We start from the raw sequence: 14,724 nt of genomic DNA, 5'->3' as shown, positions 1-14,724 counted from the left end.
TCATTTCTCCTTCTTCTACCTCTCCTATTCTCCCAGCTGGGCTCATAATTTCCCTGGCTGAAGTCCTACATGCTTAGGGAAATAAAGGTGATGCAAGCAGGCCACTGCTTTAGCCTGTTCTGTCTTGCACCCAGTGAGAATCACAGAGCCCCCAGCCTTTGTGGTCAGTCAGGATGGGGTTCAGTGTTCACGTAACAATGGCCCTTGCTTTTGCAAGCCCTGCTCAACCAAACTGTGGTGCCTCGGACCCAGGCAGTGTCCAAGACACTTTCAATCTGGGCAACAGTCTCTTAGCATTCTTCAGGTTCATATCTGGGATGACTGGAATCAGCTCTGGGTACGTATTTGTCCCTTTAGCCTCGTCAGCCCTGACCCCACTTTAAGCACTGACTGAACTGTGAAAAGATGTCCTCATTTTGAAATTATTGGCTCAGCATAGATCAAAGATTTCCTTGCTCTACAACAAAGCAATAGACATTAGTGGAAAACTTAATTCAAGGACATTTAAGAAAGAACAGAGAGCAAGAATGAGAGAGACAGAGAGAAGGAAAACTCTTGGTGGAGAAGAAAGAAAATGTCAACTGAACTGAAAAAAAGAGGCAATCTACAGCCCAGTGGTGGTGGGGGTGGAGTGAGGAAACACTTGGGAGAGTAAAACCCAAAAGATAAGAGCATTTAGTGAGAATGTCTTAGGCCCAGAGGTGGAAATCAGGGAGAAGGAAGATGTCAAAACACAGCAGGCAGTGGGCTTGGCTGGGGCACTGCAGAGCAAGACCCAACCCTGTACATCTCCTTCCACTTCCTCCACTCCCGTAGATGGATCTGTCTCTTGGGGACATAGAAGCTGTAGGCAGATGGACCAGGCCAAGCCCTGGAGATCTAGGGACACCTGTAAGGATCAGAGTGAAAGCATCCAGATCAGGATGTGGAAATATACTGTGAAATTCACATGGTTTGGAATCTCAGGCGTCCCCTCAGTTTGAGGATCCATGGCTTTTTTCTATACCAGTTTCCTGTACTTTCGTCTTTCCTTCTCTCCTTCTGGATTTATGCTTTGTGTCTCAACTTTTTTTCATGTGTTTTTTCTTTTTTTCCCCATTGTGCTGCATTCTGAGCAACATTTTCTGCCTAATCTTCTAGTTCGTTCATTTGTTGCCAGTCATGTCTACTCTGTGATTCTGCCCATATCTTTAGTTTTCCTTTTTAATTTAAATTTTATTTAATCTCCTTTATATAAATGCTTATTAGGGTTCTAATAGTAAGAAGAAAGGAGCATGGGTTTGAGATAAGTAAATGTGTCTGTCAAGGGCATGTAGCAAATATGCAGTTTTGTATCGTGCTTTGTTTTAACCTAGTATTATACTGAGGACAACTGTCCTCAACCATAAATACTCTCTGAAAATACGCAAGCTAATATCTGGATAATATTCCATTGTGCAGATTGTATACCAATTGTTTAACCTTTCTTCCCAGGTTGGACATTCCACTTGCTTGCATATTTTTCATTATTATATTTAGCCAAGTAATGAGCATGTAACAAAAAATTGGGCATATCTCTGATAATGTCCTTAGGAAATATTCCTGGATAAGAAATTACTGTGTCAAAGCAGATATTCCAAATTTGTTTCCAGAAATGTTGTTACAAGTTTATATTCTCAACAGAAATATGTGAGAATCCCTGACTCATCTTATCTGTCAACATCAAGTATCATATATTTTTAAATTATTTTTGAATTTCAGAGGTGAAATTATGTTTTGACTTTAATATAGCTTTTTTATTATTAGAAAGGTTGAACTTTTTCCACACAATTACCAGCCATATGAATTATAATGTTAGATGAAATTTCTCCTATCACATTTCCATTTTTTATATAGTTGGCAGCTATTTTTGTTATATAGCATTTGTATTTTGAAGATATAGAGAATTTGTCATGATTTTCACACAAAAATTTCCCCAGATCCTTAGCTTTATGTTACTCACTTATGATTGCTTTCACATTAAGTTTATTCCCCTATGGTTTCTTATGTTTTTAAGTTTTCCATGGCCTAATAAATGTTAAGTTATTTATAATAGATCCATATATGTTTGAAAACAAGGCATAGTCTCTTTTTGAGGGATGAAATGTTAGATATATAATTATTTATTGTACTGTTTATAGGCTCCATATATCATCATTTCTTTGATCATAGACAATTGCATAATCTTTGTATTTGCAATTTGTATTATTGTGTCATCCTTGATACAAATTTAAAACTTTATACTTTCTTATAAGTATTGATTATAAATTGATTACTTTCTTTAATCAATTTAGAATGATTTTTCCATGTAATAGTCTCTTTAGTTATTTTTGTATTAACATAAAATTTCATTCATCTTTTCTTTTTAATAATTTAGTACTGCAGCATTCAAGGTAACATACCTTCAATATGACTACATAAAATATAGAATTGGGTTTGTAATGGGAGAAGGGGTTAAACCCTTTAAATTTGTCATCATAACTGGTATATACATTCCTATTTTTATTTTGCTTCATGCAGTAAAGTTTCTAAATTTTCTTGCCATTTCAACTATACTTCCTCTTTTATTTAATGGACATTTTTGCTTGTGCATTATATAGTGTTTGGAAGGTAGAAATCATGTTTTAAATTCATGAATGGTTTTAATTTTATAAATATATAATTAAACTTACATTTGATTATGATGAACAAATAGTAAGTTCCAAAATCTCATAGAAATAACAAAAATGTCTGTATATACATCCTTGCCCTTTACTCTGTCCCTTTATTTCCAGTAGCTGATAATTTTCTCCTGAATGACATAATGGGCTGCTCTTTGGCCATCAGCCTGCCATACATCCAGAATGGAAAATGTCATTTTGATCATGCAGTTTCCATAACTTACTGGTTTAAATATCACTAGTTATGTTGAGTTGTACAGAGTTTCTATTTGTGTTGATTATAAAGCTTTGGTAATGGATGGTGTTGATGGTAGCACAACGTGGTAAATTTAGTTAACAACACTGAATTATGTATGTGAATGTGGTTAAAAGGGGAAAATTTAGGTTGTATATGTTAATAGAATAAAATTTTTTTTAAAAAATCATAAGACTTTGCACAACACAAACATCGAACCCTATTATAAACTATGGACTAGAGCTAATAGTACAATTATAGTTAATAGTTTAGTTATAAAAATGTTCTTTCATGAATTGTACAAACATACCACACCAAAGCAAGATATTAATGATAGGGAGGAATATGGAAACTCTGTATTCCATGTATGTTATGCATGACTTTTTTTGTAAACCTACAAGTTCCCTAATAAAAAAAAATCACTGGTTATGGACTTAGAACACTACTATACAATAGTTATATTTAGCCTAAAAATCATCTGTGCTAAATAATAGTTTGGGTTTTTATAATTATATAAACAATGGTTTGAACTTTGACGTTGTAGATTTGCAGCCACGCTTTAAGAAATTCCCTTCTATGTAGATTAATATGTCCAATTGGTTTTCATGTTACCTTTTAGGTCTTTCATGCAAAAACTCAAGGCCTGAAAGGTTGGATTACACCTTTAAAGTCCTGGATATTCTGCTTGCTTGGTTTAGGACAATTTCATAGTAGTTGAGTATCTTTGAGATGGTGGTTGGATTTTGATATGAGGAATAAATTGACTTGGCATGGGTTTCTTTTCTTTTAGTGTTTTGAGATAAGAAGTTTTTAAGAAGACAGGTATTGAAGAGAAAATAAGTTCCTTTATATGAAACTGATATTTTGCAACTCTTCTTTTCTTCTTGATCCTTAAAATGAAACACTTTGACAGAATATAACTACTAGAGGTTAGTTTTGATTAATTTTATCCACTTCTCAATAAGCCCATTGAATTGTAGAGTCGGTCTTCTTTTACTTCAAGGACAATACCTTCTATATTAACTTTGATAATGTTTTCTTATTCATGGATTCAAGTTTTATTTCTTTGTTACAACTAAAATACCAGGTTGACGACACAATGCTTATTTTCCATATCTATCATTCTCTTTATCACTTTGAATTTTCTTCTCCATTCTGTTTGGTTTTGTTTTTAGTTTGTCATTGACATAATTTATTTTGAAATATATCAATTCAGTACTTTAAAGATTTCATTGTCTATTTACTTCCACTGCTTGTATTCTGGGTTATCCTAAACTTTTTTTTTCTTACATGATCAGGCACTGGGAATCGAACTCGGGTCCTCTGGCATGGCAGGCAAGCATCCTTGCCTGCTGAGCCACCGTGGCCCTGAACTATTTTTTTTTAATGTAACCAAGTTTTCTTTACATCTGTGCCTCAATATTACCCTGTTATTGCATTATATTTTCTGAATATCTAGTAGAGAAAAGACAACTTTTTGATGCTTTTTGAGAACACCAAGAGAATTTTCAAAAATTCTTTTTTGTTTGAAAAAACGTGATCACTTTTAGAGATATTGTTTTCCTTTGAATCTATAGAGTTATACTTTAATATTATGTTGAAATGTATTTTTATAGAGCTTACGATGACATTTTCAAACTTTATTAAATATTATTTGCACACAATGAAACTCACCCATTTTAAGTGTACAATGTAATGAATTTTTGTAATTGCATATAGGCAAGTATTTATGTCTCTTGTATGTAGACAATTAAGAGATGGAATATTTGTATTTTCCTGAAATGTCTTTTCTTGCTACTTTGCAGAAAATCCCCTTCTTCAAATTTTGGCCCCAGGATTTCTGTGCCTATGCTTTTGCCATTTTCGTAACTTCACATAAATGAAATACAGGCCTTCATGTGTGACTTCCTTTAGAGAATTATCCACATTGTTGTGTGCATTCAAATTGCATTTCTCTTTCTATTATTGAGTCGTATTCCATAGTATGGGTATTCTACAATTCCTTTATCCATTTACAAAGTTCATAAATATTTGGGGTGTTTCAATTTTGGGCTATTCTGAATAATGCCACTATAAACATTCCCACGCAAGTCTTTGCGTGGATAGACATCTTTATTTTACTTGATTCATATCTTAGTTTTCCAGGGCTGCTATTATTATGTACCACAGACTAGTTGTCTTAAACAAAAGCAATGCATTTTCTCAGAGTTCTGGAGGATGCAAGTCCAAAATCAAGGTGTCAGCGATGCCATGCTCGTTTCTAAAGAGAAGACTCTGTTCCATCCCTCTGTCCTGGATTCTGGTAGGTGGCTGGCAATCCAAGGTGCTCCTTGGCTTTGGGCAGCATAACTCACTCTATGCCTTTGTCACATGATCATCTTTTTGTCTGTCTCTGTCTTACTATGTGTATCCAAATTTCCTATGTATATAAGGCTACCAGTCATATTGGATTAAGGAAGTTTGGCCTCATCTTAAATAATAACATCTTCAAAGATTATATTTAAAAATCTGTTCACATTTACATAACTGAAAGTTCAGACTTCATGTCTTTGGGGGGACACAAATCGACCCATAATGTATAGATATTTAGGAGTGGGGTTGTGAGTTCATAGGATGAATATTTGTTTCCCTTTATGGAATACTCATGGCTATACCATTTCCAAAGTGGCTGGACCATTTTTCTTTACCACTGAAAAAGTGTGAGAGCTCTAATCACTTCACATGCTTGCCAGCATTTTGTATGGTCAGTCTTTTAAACATTAGTGATTATATTGAGTATATAGGGTATCTCATTATTTTAATTTGCATGTCCTTGATGACCAGAGAAGTTGACATTTCTTTGTGTTTATTGGCCATTCATGTATCTTCTTTTGTAAAGTTTCTATTCAATATTTCTCTCCTTAAATTCCACCTTTTGATATATCAAGTAGAAAAGCTCATTATACATTCTGGACATAGACCCAGAAAATGTTTTGTAACTATTTTCTCCTTATCTGTGTCTTTCCTAACTGTGTTTTCAAGAAGGAAAGTTTTCTATTTTGAAGTCAATTTTATCATTTTTTATGCTTCATGCTCTTTTTAAGAAGTCTTTACCTAATCCAGTCACAAGGATTTTATACTATGATTTCTTATAGACATTTTAGAGTTTTAGCCCTTATATTTAGATCTATGATCTGCTTCAAGTTAATTTTTATAAATGGTATGAGGTAAGAGTCTTTTACAGATATCTAGCTATTCTAGGACCATTTGTTGAAAAGAGTTATCTTTTCCCCATTCAATTATCTTGACACCTATGTAACAAATCAATTGATATATATATATATATATATGTGGGGGGGGTGGGTTTATTTCTAGCCTCTCTATTCTGTTTCATCAATCAATATGTGTATCTTTGTCACAGTTCCACACTTTACACCTCCAAGAGTATTATACCTTTCTATTAAGTATTAATATCAGGTAGTAAAAGTCCTCCAACCTGTTTTTTTGTTTTTCAAAATTGTTTGGCCTATTTAGGATCCTTGTGTTTTCCATTCAAATTTTAAAACAAGCTTTTCAATTTCTTTGAAAGAGACTTCTAGGACTTGGATGAAAATTGCATTGAATCTATATATCAATATGGAGTGAATTGCCTTCTAAACCACATTGAGCCTTTCAATCAATAAAAGTGACATATCCTTCCCTCTATGTAGAATTTTGTTAACCTTACTTGGAAACTGTGCTGGTTTGAAAGGAAATATGCCCCCTAGAAAAGCCATGTTTTAATCAAAATCCTATTTCATAAAGGTAGAATAATCCCTATTCAATACTGTATGTTTGAAACTGTAATCAGATCAGCTCCTTGGATGATGTGATTTAGTCAAGAGTGGTTGTTAAACTGGATTAGGTGATGACATGTCTCCACCCATTTGGGTGGGTCTTGATTGGTTTATTGGAGTCCTATGAAAGAGGAAACGTTTTGGAGAATGGAAGATTCAAAGAGAGCAGAACAGAACGACATAGCCAAGAGAAGCAGAGTCCACCAGTCAGCGGCCTTTGGAGATGAAGAAGGAAAATGCCTCCCAGGGAGCTTCATGAAACCGAAGCCAGGACAGAAAGCTAGCAGATGATGCCATATTCACCATGTGCCCTTACAGTCAAGAGAGAAGCCCTGACTGTGTTCACCATGTGCCTTCTCACTTGAGAAAGAAACCCTGAATTTCATCAGCCTTCTTAAACCAAGGTATCTTTCCCTGGATGCCTTTGATTGGACATTTCTATAGATTTGTTTTAATTGGGACATTTTCTTGGCCTTCGAAGTGTAAACTAACAACTCATTAAATTCCTCCTTTTAAAAGCCATTCCATTTCTGGTATGTTCCATTCTGGCAGTTAGCAAATTAGAACAGAAACATTAGGACTTTTCAGTGTGCAAGTCTTGAAAATCTTTTATTAAATTTATTCCTAAGTGTATTATTTTTATGCTATTGTAAATTGAGTTTGTATTTTTAAATTTGTATACTTTTCTATTATAAAGAAATAAAATTGACTTTTTATCCTTAACTTTTATTGAACTCATTCTAGAAACCATTTATAGATAACTAAGGATTGCCTATGTACATGAAAATGTGATCTACAGCAAACAGTTCTAGCTTTATACTTTCCAATTTTAACCATTTCACTTCTTTCTCTTGCCTTATTGCACTGGCTAGTACCTGTAGTTTAATTTTGACTAGAAGTAAGGAGAGCAGGCACCATTGCCTTGTTCTTGATCTTATACATTCACTAATGTGTGTGGTAACTTTATTTTCTTTATAGATGTCCTTAATCACGTTGAGAAGCTTTCCTTATATTGCTGGTTTACTGTGTGTTTTTATCTACATGAATATTGAATTTTATCCAGTGTCTTTTCTGTATCTCTTGAAAAACTCATGTAAGTGCCCCCCTTTGGTCTCTGAACAGGTAAATTATATTGATTGTTGTTTTAATTTTATATTAATATTATATACCCAGCTTATACACCACTTGCCCATGATATATTATCATTTTTACATATTTTTGTATTTGATTTTCTAAAATATATAACTATTTTGCATTTATATTCATAAAAGTATTGGTGTATATTTATTTTTGTAATGTTTTTGTCTGGTTTGATAACAGAGGAATACTTGTCTCATGAAATGAGTTGAGAAGTGTTCCTTCCTACTCTGTATATTGAAAGAGTATTTTGATGGTCAGTATTACTTACTTTAAAACTGTTTAATAGAATTAATTGGTGAAGTCATTTGAGCATGGAGTTTGCTTTGTGTGGAGGTTTTTAACTATGAATTCAACTTCTTTAGTTTATAGAAGGATATTCAGGTTTTCAAATTTTTCCTCAGTCATTTTTAGTTATAGGTCTTTTAAAGAATTTGTCCATTTTCTTAAATCTAAAAAATTTATTCATGTAAAGTTGTTCATACTATTCCCTTTACATTTTTATAGGATCTGAATTGATATCCCCTCTTGTATTACTGATATTGCCAATTTGGCTCTCCTCTCTTTTATTTCCTTGATCACTCTTGTCACAGATGTATCGATTTTATTGATATTTTTAGGCTTTGGTTTACTTAAATTTATTTTTCATTTGGTTGGAAATTGAGATAATTGATTTTTATATCTTCATTTCTCACATAAGAATTTTAAGCTATAACTTTTCTCCTAGGCATTATTTTAGCAGCATTCATGAATCTGGATATATGGTATTTTCATCCTTATTCAGTTAAAATTATTTTCTAATTTCCCTGTGATTTTTCTCTTTGACCCACACATTATTAAAATTGTTCACTGGAAGAATTTTAATATTTGGGGGGGTTCTTAATTATCTTATTGTTAATAATTTCTAATTTAAATTCATTGTGGTTAGGAAACTTTTCTATTTTAATTATCAGAAATGTATTGAGTTTTGCTTTATGACTATGTGCATAGTGTATCCCAGTACACTTAGTATATAGTCCTGAAAGGAATGTATGTTCTGCCATTTTGGAGTATAATGTTCTGTAATTATCAATTAAATTGAGGTCATTAATAGTGCTGTTAATATCTTTCATGTTTTTGCTGATTTTTTTCCTAGCAGTTCTTTGGCTGAGAGAGGGGTTGTAAATTCTCCACCTATAATTGCTGAATTTTTGTCTCACATATTTTAAAGTTCTCTTATTAGTGGCATACATACTTATGATTTTTATGCTTCTCTAAAAAATTGACCCTTTGTTGTTAAGAATGTTCTCTCTTGTCTCTGGCAATATTTTAATCTTAGAAGCTATTTTATTTTATTTTGTGTAAATGATTGTCAATCTTTTAACGATTACTGTTTGCCTAGCATATCTTTCTCCATTCATTTACTTTCAACCTACCTGTGATTAAAATGTAAGCTGTCGCATTTGTAGAAAACATATAGTGGTGTTATTTTTTTATCCTTTATGATAATCTCTGCCTCTTAATGGATATGTTTAATACATTAATTTTTATGTAGGTTAAATGTGGCTATTCTGGAGGAGGGGGCCAAGATGGCAGCTTAGTAAGGTATGTGCGTCTTAGTTTCTCCTCCAGAGCAACTACTAGGTGACCAGAAACAACGCAGAACAGCTCCCGGGGCCACAGCAGGGAACGGACACACAGTGTACCCCAGTCTGGACCCGCTAGACTGTCTGCGAGACTCCACTGTGGTGAGCTCCCCAAGCGGCGCGCACTTCCCTGGGCTGCAGCGGCTGGTGGCCGGTGCCCCTCCCTCACTCCTTCCTGGACCAGCTGAGAGTCTCGGAGAGGCAAGTTTCCCAAGCCGCAGCAGCCGGTGCCCCTCTTTCGCGGGTAGCTTCCAGGACTGGCTACGAGTCTTGGACCAGCGGGCTCCCCAAGCTGCGGCGGCCGGCGACCGGCACCCTTCCCCCACAGGCAGCTTCCCGGTCCGGTGGTGAGTTCCCCGGGCCACGGCGGCAGGTGACTGGTGCCCCTCCCCCACAGGCGGCTGCCAGGAGGGAGAGGAGGGAGTTTCTGACAGTGGCAGGGACTAGGTCAAACCAAACACCAATAGTGGCATTAATAAAGGAGTTACAACATCTTTTGCTGGTGGGACCTGCAGACAGACAAGTGCCACCTACTAGGCAGGATAAAAAAACAGAGTCTAGAGAATTCACAGGAAAATCTTTCAACCTGCTGGGTCTCACACTCAGGGAACTCTGATTAAATGTCCAGACGCCAGCAAAAATAACAAATCACACCAGGAAAATTGAAGATATGGCCCAGTCAAAGGAACAAACCAATAGTTCAAATGAGATACAGGAGCTGAGACAACTAATTCTAAATATATGAACAGAAATGGAAAACCTCTTCAAAAACCAAATCAATAAATTGAGGGAGGACATGAAGAAGGCAAGGGATGAACAAAAAGAAGAAATGGAAAGTCTGAAAAAAAAAATCACAGAACTTATGGGAATGAAAGATACAGTAGAAGAGATGAAAAAAAACAATGGAAATCTACAATGGTAGATTTCAAGAGACAGAGGTTAGAATTAGTGACCTGGAGGATGGAACATCTGAAATCCAAAAAGAAACAGAAACTATAGGGAAAAGAATGGAAAAATTTGAGCAGGGGATCAGGGAATTGAATGATAATATGAAGCACACAAATATATGTGCTGTGGATGTCCCAGAAGGAGAAGAGAAGGGGAAAAGAGGAGAAAAGCTAATGGAAGAAATTATCACTGAAAATTTCCCAACTCTTACGAAAGACCTAAAATTACAGATCCAAGAAGTGCAGCACACCCCAAAGAGAATAGATCCAAATAGGCGTTCTCCAAGACACTTACTAGTTAGAATGTCAGAGGTCAAAGAGAAAGAGAGGATCTTGAAAGCAGCAAGAGAAAAACAATCCATCACATACAAGGGAAACCCAATAAGACTATGTGTAGATTTCTCAGCAGAAACCATGGAGGCAAGAAGACAGTGGGATGATATATTTAAATTACTAAAAGAGAAAAACTGCCAACCAAGAATTCTATATCCAGCAAAATTGTCCTTCAAAAATGAGGGAGAAATTAAAACATTTTCACGCAAAAAGTCACTGAGAGAATTTGTGACCAAGGAACCAATTCTGCTAGAAATACTAAAGGGAGCACTAGAGTCAGATACGAAAAGACAGAAGAGAGAGCTATGGAGAAGAGTGTAGAAAGGAGGAAAATTTGATATGATATACATAATACAAAAGGCAAAATGGTAGAGGAAAGTATTACCCAAACAGTAATAACACTAAATGTTAATGGACTGAATTCCCCAATCAAAAGACATAGACTGGCAGAATGGATTAAAAAACAGGATCCTTCTATATGCTGTCTACAGGAAACACATCTTAGACCCAAAGATAAACATAGGTTGAAAGAGAAAGGTTGGGAAAAGATATTTCATGCAAATAACAACCAGAAAAGAGCAGAAGTAGCTACACTAATATCCAACAAAGTAGACTTCAAATGTAAAACAGTTAAAAGAGACAAAGAAGAATGCTATCTTCTAATAAAAGGAACAATTAACAAGAAGACATAACAATCATAAATATTTACGCACCGAATCAGAATGCCCCAAAATACATGAGGAATACACTGCAATCACTGAAAAGGGAAATAGACACATATACCATAATAGTTGGAGACTTCAATTCCCTACTCTCATCAATGGACAGAACATCTAGACAGAGGATCAATAAAGAAACAGAGAATTTGAATATTACAATAAATGAGCTAGACTTAACAGACATTTATAGGACATTACACTCCACAACAGCAGGATACACCTTTTTCTCAAGTGCTCATGGATCATTCTCAAAGATAGACCATATGCTGGGTCACAAAGCAAGTTTCAACAAATTTAAAAAGATTGAAATCATAACAACACTTTCTCAGATCATAAAGGAATGAAGTTGGAAATCAACAATTGACAGAGTGCCAGAAAATTCACAAATACGTGGAGGCTCAACAGCACACTCTTAAACAACCAGTGGGTCAAGGAAGAAATTACAAAAGAAATTAGTAAATATCTCGAGGCGAATGAAAATGAAAACACAACTTATCAAAACCTATGGGATGCAGCAAAGGCAATGCAAAGAGGGAAATTTATTGCCCTAAATGCCTATATCAAAAAAGAAGAAAGGGCAAAAATTTGGGAATTAACTGTCCACGTGGAAGAACTGGAGAAAGACAGCAAACTAACCCCAAAGCAAGCAAAAGGAAAGAAATAACAAAGATTAGAGCAGAAATAAATGAAATTGAGAACATGAAAACAATAGAGAAAATCAATAAGACCAGAAATTGGTTCTATGAGAAAATCAACAAAATTGATGGGCCCTTAGCAAGATTGACAAAAAGAAGAAGAGAGAGGATGCAAATAAATAGGATCAGAAATGGAAGAGGAGACATAATCACTGACTTCACAGAAATAAAGGAGGTAATAACAGGATACTATGAACAACTCTATGCTAATAAATACAACAATGTAGATGAAATGGACAAGTTTCTAGAAAGGCATGAACAACCAACTTTGACTCAAGAAGAAATAAATGACCTCAACAAACCAATCACAAAAAAAGTAAAGAAATTGAATCAGTCATTCAAAAGCTTCCCAAAAAGAAAAGTCCAAGACCAGATGGCTTCACATGTGAATTCTACCAAACATTCCAGAAAGAATTAGTACCGACCCTGCTCAAACTCTTCAAAAAAATTGAAGTGGATGGAAAGCTACCTAATTCATTCTATGAAGCCAACATCACCCTCATACCAAAACCAGGCAAGGATATTACAAAAAAAAGAAAACTACAGACCAATCTCCCTAATGAATATAGATGCAAAAATCCTCAACAAAATTCTAGCAAATCGAATCCAGCAACATATTAAAAGAATTATACATCATGACCAAGTAGGATTCATCCCAGGTATGCAAGGATGGTTCAACATAAGAAAATCAATTAATGTAATACACCATATCAACAAATCAAAGCAGAAAAATCACATGATCATCTCAATTGATGCAGAGAAGGCATTTGACAAGATTCAACAACCTTTCCTGTTGAAAACACTTCAAAGGATAGGAATACAAGGGAACCTCCTTAAAATGATAGAGGGAATATATGAAAAACCCACAGCTAATATCATCCTCAATGGGGAAAAATGGAAAACTTTCCTCCTAACATCAGGAACAAGACAAGCATGTCCACTATCATCACTGTTATTCAACATCGTGTTGGAGGTTCTAGCCAGAGCAATTAGACAAGAAAAAGAAATACAAGGCATCAAAATTGGAAAGGAAGAAGTAAAATTATCACTGTTTGCAGATGATATGATACTATACATCGAAAACCCTGAAAAATCCACAGCAAAACTACCAGAGCTAATAAATGAGTACAGCAGAGTAGCAGGTTATAAGATCAACATTCAAAAATCTGTAGTGTTTCTATATAATAGCAATGAACAAGCTGAGGGGGAAATCAAGAAACGAATTCCATTTACAATTGCTACTAAAAGAATAAAATACTTAGGAATAAATTTAACTAAAGAGACAAAAGACCTATACAAAGAAAACTACAAAAAACTGTTAAAAAAAAATCACAGAAGACCTAAATAGATGGAAGGGCATACCGTGTTCATGGATTGGAAGACTAAATATAGTTAAGATGTCAATTCTACCTAAATTGATTTACAGATTCAATGCAATACCAATCAAAATCCCAACAACTTATCTTTCAGAAATAGAAAAACCAATAAGCAAATTTATCTGGAAGGCCAGGGTGCCCCGAATTGCTAAAAGTATCTTGAGGAAAAAAAACTAAGCTGGAGGTCTCACGCTGCCTGACTTTAAGTCATATCATGAAGCCACAGTGGTCAAAACAGCATGGTACTGGCATAAAGATAGATATATCGACCAATGGAATCGAATAGAGTACTCAGATATAGACCCTCTCATCTATGGACATTTGATCTTTGATAAGGCAGTCAAGCCAACTCACCTGGGACAGAACAGTCTCTTCAGTAAATGGTGCCTAGAGAAATGGATATCCATATGCAAAAGAATGAAAGAAGACCCATATCTCACACCCTATACAAAAGTTAACTCAAAATGGATCAAAGATATAAACATTAGGTCTAAGACCATAAAACAGTTAGAGGAAAATGTAGGGACATATCTTATGAATCTTACAATTGGAGGTGGTTTTATGGACCTTAAACCTAAAGCAAGAGCACTGAAGAAAGAAAGAAAGAAATGGAAACTCCTCAAAATTAAACCCTTTTTACATCAAAGAACTTCATCAAGAAAGTAGAAAGACAGCCTACACAATGGGAGACAATATTTGGAAACGACATATCAGATAAAGGTCTAGTATCCAGAATTTATAAAGAGATTGTTCAACTCAACAACAAAAAGCCAGCCAACCCAATTACAAAATGGGAAAAAGACTTGAACAGACACCTGTCAGAAGAAGAAATACAAATGGCCAAAAGGCACATGAAGAGATGCTCAATGTCCCTGGCCATTAGAGAAATGCAAATCAAAACCACAATGAGATATCATCTCACACCCACCAGAATGGCCATTATCAACAAAACAAAAAATGAGAAGTGCTGGAGAGGATGTGGAGAAAGAGGCACACTTATCCACTGTTGGTGGGGATGTCAAGTGGTGCAACCACTGTGGAAGGCAGTTTGACGGTTCCTCAAAAAGCTGAATATAGAATTGCCATATGACCCAGCAATACCATTGCTAGGTATCTACTCAAAGGACTTAAGGGCAAAGACACAAACGGACATTTGCACACCAA

General features: G+C 35.1%; 1 long non-coding RNA gene across 1 annotated transcript in view; it reads left to right on the top strand.

Annotated features, from left to right (window-relative positions):
- Positions 1 to 257: 257 nt before the first annotated feature.
- LOC143653026 (uncharacterized) overlaps positions 258 to 14,724 on the top strand; it is a 76,605-nt gene continuing 62,138 nt past the window's right edge. The window contains exons 1-2 of the long non-coding RNA XR_013161031.1: positions 258 to 337; positions 5,120 to 5,215. This is a non-coding gene — a long non-coding RNA (uncharacterized LOC143653026). The remainder of the gene's footprint in view (positions 338 to 5,119; positions 5,216 to 14,724) is intronic.

This window comes from Tamandua tetradactyla, chromosome 13 (assembly GCF_023851605.1).
Source record: "Tamandua tetradactyla isolate mTamTet1 chromosome 13, mTamTet1.pri, whole genome shotgun sequence".
Lineage (NCBI taxonomy): Eukaryota > Metazoa > Chordata > Mammalia > Pilosa > Myrmecophagidae > Tamandua > Tamandua tetradactyla.
This window is presented reverse-complemented; position numbering and strand designations above follow the sequence as displayed.